General features: G+C 39.1%; 1 long non-coding RNA gene across 1 annotated transcript; it reads left to right on the top strand.

The window, feature by feature from the left end:
* Positions 1 to 3,520: 3,520 nt before the first annotated feature.
* Positions 3,521 to 5,151, top strand: LOC113894719. Its single transcript, XR_003511645.1, has 4 exons — positions 3,521 to 3,558; positions 4,267 to 4,327; positions 4,584 to 4,733; positions 5,087 to 5,151. It is a non-coding gene; the product is annotated as an uncharacterized LOC113894719 (long non-coding RNA).
* Positions 5,152 to 5,367: the final 216 nt, after the last annotated feature.

The following is a 5,367-nucleotide window of genomic DNA, read 5'->3' as shown; positions in this document are numbered from 1 at the left end:
CATTTATATGTTGTTTCCTCTACATTGGCTAAATGGCAGCAAATGAAATAAGGAAATGATGATCATTTCCCAGATGTTGTGAAAGCAACTGCTGCACCAACATAGTCATTTTTGGCTCCAGAGCAAACTATGAATGGAAAATCATGACTGTACGAATGTGTGTAAGTATAGATTATTACCATGGCAATGCAAAAGGCTACAGATTTCCCCCAATCACTACCCAATTTGTATATTTTGACCAAAATAATTCTCGAGGGAAAGTCCCTACTAGGTCATTTTTAAAAGAGAAGCATTTGTATTAGGGATGCTTGAAAAAATTTTAAGGATATTTACTCTCATTTTCTGTTTATATCTCTGTGTATGAGGCAAGAATAAGGAAAACTGTGATTGCAGTGTGATTTTCATTCTAACTGATCTTTAAAATAGTATTTTTTATTATAATAACTATCACCTCAGATAATAACTAGTAATTGGAATTTCTTAATGCTGAGTTTTTATTTTTATTTTTCATTAATGCTTAATGCTGCTCTATTTTTTAAATTTGGCCAAGTTGCTATTTTAAGATCATGGGTTTAAGCACTCCTCCATGAATTGGAGTTTTACTCTTAGGTACTTCCAAGAAATATTCATTTCTTTAATCTTATTTTCATTATATAATAAATTCAGTCACTTTAACATGGAAAAAGGACATTAGACCCTCCTCCCTTAAAGAGCGAGCTGTGTGCACTTATATCAGGAGCTTTCCCATCATCATCTCTGGGCTTTTTCTTGAGGCAGGTTTGGATTTGGTACAGCTTGGGACAGAAGAGTGTAGAGACCAAGGCATGTGGCATCAACATGGGTGGCAACAGGCACGGATCAGCCTGCAATCCAAGGGGCAGGCAGGGGTCATCCTGTGATCCAAGGGGCAGGCAGAGTCTAATCTGGGAGTGCTTGGAGCCAACAGAGGTGACATCAAAAGTCAAAGAGAAATGAGCCAGGAGCCCAGGAAGCTGCTAGGGGGAGACAAATAAATGTGCAAAAGGTAACTTTCTTGCTTAGGATAAATATGTAGTCAATCTCTGGCCATATGTCTCAAGGTTTTCTGATCACAATTTAGCAAGAAATACATCTTGTATCATGGTCTAAAAACACACATTAGAAAAATCCTTGCCCTCACCATGGAAGAGGCACTCTGATATATCCAGTTCTCCAAAGTCCTATTCTGTTTCATTTAAAAGTGTTGATGAAACTGGAGCCTATTATGCAGAGTGAAGTAAGCCAGAAAGAAAAACACCAATACAGTATACTAACGCATATATATGGAATTTAGAAAGATCGTAACAATAACCCTGTATACGAGACAGCAAAAGAGACACTGATGTATAGAACAGTCTTTTGGACTCTGTGGGAGAGGGAGAGGGTGGGATGATTTGGGAGAATGGCATTGAAATATGTATAATATCATATATGAAACGAGTTGCCAGTCCAGGTTTGATGCACGATACTGGATGCTTGGGGCTGGTGCACTGGGACAACCCAGAGGGATGGTATGGGGAGGGAGGAGGGAGGAGGGTTCGGGATGGAGAACACATGTATATCTGTGGCAGATTCATTTTGATATATGGCAAAACCAATACAATATTGTAAAGTTAAACAAAATTTTTTTAAAAAGGCACTTATTCTTCATTAAAAAAAAAAAAGTTGTTGGAGACATACAAATCTGATTTCATGATCTGCTAATTGATAGAAATCCACTGCCTAAAATGTACTGTCTCAGAGATTGGGGAGATTGGGGAGATTGGGATGAACAGAATACCAAAACAAAAACAAAGACTGGAGATATAGTGTCGGATTTTAAGGCGATTGAAAGCCCTTTGGAAAGTTAGGATGTAACACGTGAAACAACAAAACACATTTAAAATAGAATAAGTCAAAATAAGCAAATTAATTAAAAGACACTCCTTAAAAGAAAAGTTATGACCAACCTAGACAGCATATTAAAAAGCAGAGACATTACTTTGCCAACAAAGGTCCGTCTAGTCAAAGCTATGGTTTTTCCAGTAGTCATGTATGGATGTGAGAGTTTGGCTCTTGTAGAAGAGTTTTGTGACCTGTCTTCTTGGTTTAAGACTCCAGGGCTGGATATGACTCAAGAGGTGATTAAAGGGGCTTATCTCTTTGTTGGATCTGATCCAATGTGAGAGTTGTTATGTCTTTGTTGCTTTGGCAAGGCACTGTCTTTCCTCCAACCTGAACTGATGTTACCAGTATTCATTGCTACTGGGTTAAGCCCCAAAGATAAAACTCATTTGAAAGTCTTTGTACCTGGTACGATGAGACAGTAACCTCCCTCCTGTCTCTGAAAAGTAGTGTCAGTTTTAAGGAAATCTCCTGGCTCTTTTGGAAAATCATCCCAAGGCCCTCCAAGGTAATGAGGGTGGCTGGAAGTCAGAGCCCTGGCTCTTCTTTTGGGGTTCAGCTCTCCCTTGGGGGGTCTCCCGTTAGTGCTGGGATTGCCTCCTCTAGCTTTCCTACGTAGGAAGACCGAGGCTGGGGTTGCTTTAAAGATCTTGATGGGTTCAACTGCAGGAACCTACTGACCTCAAGCAGTGCTGTCCCCTAGAACCTCAGGAGTGCATCAGTGGCCACTCAGCCCTCTCTTGGCTCTCATGCCTACGCCGCCCCTGCTGTTCACTGCTTTGGTTAAAGTTGCTTCTGTATTGATCTTTCTTCTTTATAAGGTCCCTTATACTACTACTACTACTACTACTAAGTCACTTCAGTCATGTCTGACTCTGTGTGACCCCACAGACGGCAGCCCACCAGGCTCTGCCGTCCTTGGAATTCTCCAGGCAAGAACACTGGAGTGGGTTGCCATTTCCTTCTCCAATGCATGAAAGTGAGAAGTGAAAATGAAGTCACTCAGTCGTGTCCGACTCTTAGCAACCCCATGGACTGTAGCCTACCAGGCTCCTCCATCCATGGGATTTTCCAGGCAAGAGTACTGGAGTGGGTTGCCATTGCCTTCTCCGTCAAGGTCCCTTATAAATAAGGTTAATTACTCATCTTATTTATCTTCATAGCCTCATACTGTTGAATACACAGCACCTTGCATTGGTATTTATAAATATATTAACAGCACAATGAGAGTATATGATATTGTTGTTATTCTAGGTATCTCTGTAAGGCTGAAACTACAATTTCTTGTCTTTTCTTTAGGGAAATTACCATAAATTAATTACTATGGTTTTTCCAGTGGTCATGTATGGATGTGAGAGTTGGACTGTGAAGAAAGCTGAGTGCCAAAGAATTGATGCTTTTGAACTGTGGTGTTGGAGAAGACTCTTGAGAGTCCCTTGGACTGCAAGGAGATCCAACCAGTCCATTCTAAAGGAGATCAGTCTTGGGTGTTCATTGGAAGGACTGATGCTAAAGCTCAAACTCCAGTACTTTGGCCACCTCATGTGAAGAGTTGACTCATTGGAAAAGACCCTGATGCTGGGAGGGATTGGGGGCAGGAGGAGAAGGGAACGACAGAGGATGAGAAGGCTGGATGGCATCACCGACTCGATGGATGTGAGTTTGAGTAAACTCTGGGAGTTGGTGATGGACAGGGAGGCCTGGCATGCTGTGATTCATGGGGTCGCAAAGAGTCGGACACAACTGAGCAAATGAACTAAACTGAATTATTGGAAATCAGTTCATCAAATTAGGTAGTATAAACTAGTTTAGTAGACACTTAAGTGGAAATCAGTTTGTCAAATTATTTAGGCTTAGATTAGCTTTGAAGCGGTGGATAGTGGACATCAAGGCGAAAATCCTTAGGAAGGTGCCAAGGAGCCTCAGAGAAAGAAAACATATAGAGACAGAAGTGGAGAACCAAAGTCAAACTTCATCTACTTAATAGATGTACTTACCTCAAATTATTCTGCCTATACCATTGCACACTTGCTTAAATGAAATCTCCTCCCTGCCTCTTTTAAATGGTGTATTTCCTCAGTATCTCCAAATAGAGCAGAGTGTTGCTTTTTGAGACTAGACACTGTGGCTGTCTCTCTTCTGCTCTCCCCACCCCTACCCCAAATCTACAATACTGGCATAAAGAAGATGCCCAATGATTGATTGTGAGTGGAAAGCACATAAAAACACATAAAACTTCATTCAGTCTCTTTCTTGCTCATTTTATTTTTAGCCTAGCAAGCAATAGTTGCAATGAGTATTTTTGTATGAATAAATAAATTTTCTCCATGGTCTCTGAATCCCACCCTCCCCTTTTTCTTTCAGGGCTGGAACAACCATTATCTCTGACAACTTAAACTCGCACTCCCTTGTATTCATTGTATCTGTAAGTATACAGTAGAAGCATTACCTTCTTCAGTTAAAGTCTGGGGGGCGGAGCTATAACCAACAGTTATATCTCTCAGTTGACTTCCATATTTGTGATCAACTCTAAAGCCAAGGGGCTAGTTGAACCTGATTGCAGATGACATAAATATCAACTCCCTTGTGAAATTGTTAAGCTAAATCACATTCATATATCATTACAGAAGATGACGCATCTAAGAGCTCCAAGTTTCTTTCATATTCGGAGTCTTTTTCAGGGTCTGTGTCGGATAACTGCTCAGATGAATGCTAAGGAAATACCTGTGTACGTTGCTGTGTCATGAAGACCAGTTCTTCTACCCTGAAAGAGTTCCACACTATTCCTCCACCAAGAGGATGTCTTAATGCAACTGGTAGAAGTTTAGCAAGTAAGAATATTTCTGAGTAATAGTGTTGTACAAACATTGGAGTTTATTTCTGAGTTGCAGTTCACCAATTCTGGGTCTATATGCTTATCTATTTTTATGTTTATATTTATTAATTTATTATGTGAATTATATAATTTGTATATTTGTTTTTCTTCCATGAAATATTTCTCAATATATTGTACCATAAAAACAAGGCAAATGTAAAATGAACATTAACTTTTTCATTAAATTCTTCTATACCACCATTTTAAGAAGCACTTAGTAGTCTACCTAATAAATGGATGATAAATGTGAATAAGTTTAAAATAAAATTTGCAAAAACACAATATCTGCTCTTATTTAACCACCCACAGTTTCTCCCAAGACTTCACTGTCAGCAGGAAGGAAGAAAACACTCAACAAAAAGAAACAGGTAAGATAAATGGTTTAAATTTCACTTAAAAAAAATAGAAATATAGTTGATTTACAGTGTTGTGTTAATTTCTGCTATATAGCAAGGTGATTCAGTTATACATATATGTATATATTCTTTTTTAAATATTCTTTTCCATTACAGCTTATCATAGAATGTTGATTATAGCTCCCTTTGCTATGTAGTAGGACTTTGTAATTTGCCCATTCTCTAGGTAATAAT

This window comes from Bos indicus x Bos taurus, chromosome 6 (assembly GCF_003369695.1).
Source record: "Bos indicus x Bos taurus breed Angus x Brahman F1 hybrid chromosome 6, Bos_hybrid_MaternalHap_v2.0, whole genome shotgun sequence".
NCBI classification, from domain to species: Eukaryota; Metazoa; Chordata; class Mammalia; order Artiodactyla; family Bovidae; genus Bos; species Bos indicus x Bos taurus.
This window is presented reverse-complemented; position numbering and strand designations above follow the sequence as displayed.